This window comes from Theobroma umbraticum, unplaced genomic scaffold (assembly GCF_002168275.2).
Source record: "Theobroma umbraticum cultivar Fairchild unplaced genomic scaffold, ASM216827v3 scaffold_2.0, whole genome shotgun sequence".
NCBI classification, from domain to species: domain Eukaryota; kingdom Viridiplantae; phylum Streptophyta; class Magnoliopsida; order Malvales; family Malvaceae; genus Theobroma; species Theobroma umbraticum.
In genome coordinates this window covers 1085884-1086403 of record NW_018397277.1, presented here as the reverse complement: position 1 = coordinate 1086403, position 520 = coordinate 1085884, and positions in this window count along the sequence as shown.

Here is a 520-nt window from a genome sequence, read left to right as displayed (position 1 = left end):
CTGCATAGTACTAGAGGCATAGTTACAAAAAATGTATATGATACATTTAGATAAGATGTTATCACTTAACTGATCTAGGAGTTGTATAAGATACAATTGGTAAGCTAAGTCACCTACCTAATTAGTTTCATTATCACTTGTTGAGTCACTCAAGGTCATGGTGGGATGAAAAGGGTCTTAACTCAAAAAGAAGTTTAAAAGTCAAATTTCTCAAAATAGTAGAGGAGGGTTATTATTTTTATAAAATATTGAGAATAATCATAAAAGATTTTAAAACCTTGTCTTTATGAGTATATAATTTGTGTTAATGACTGATAATCATATATTGTGGTTTATATAGGATATAATCATCATGGTGAATAGTTTGTCACTTAGAAGCATAGTTGTAACAACCTCTTCCCTTGATCGTTACTGGCATCCAAGACTTGTGAGTAAACCCGCCAAGTCCCGAACAAGCCTTAGTCAACTTCTAGACAATTTAAACTCAACTCACGATTTTAATGCCATAGCTCATTTAAAC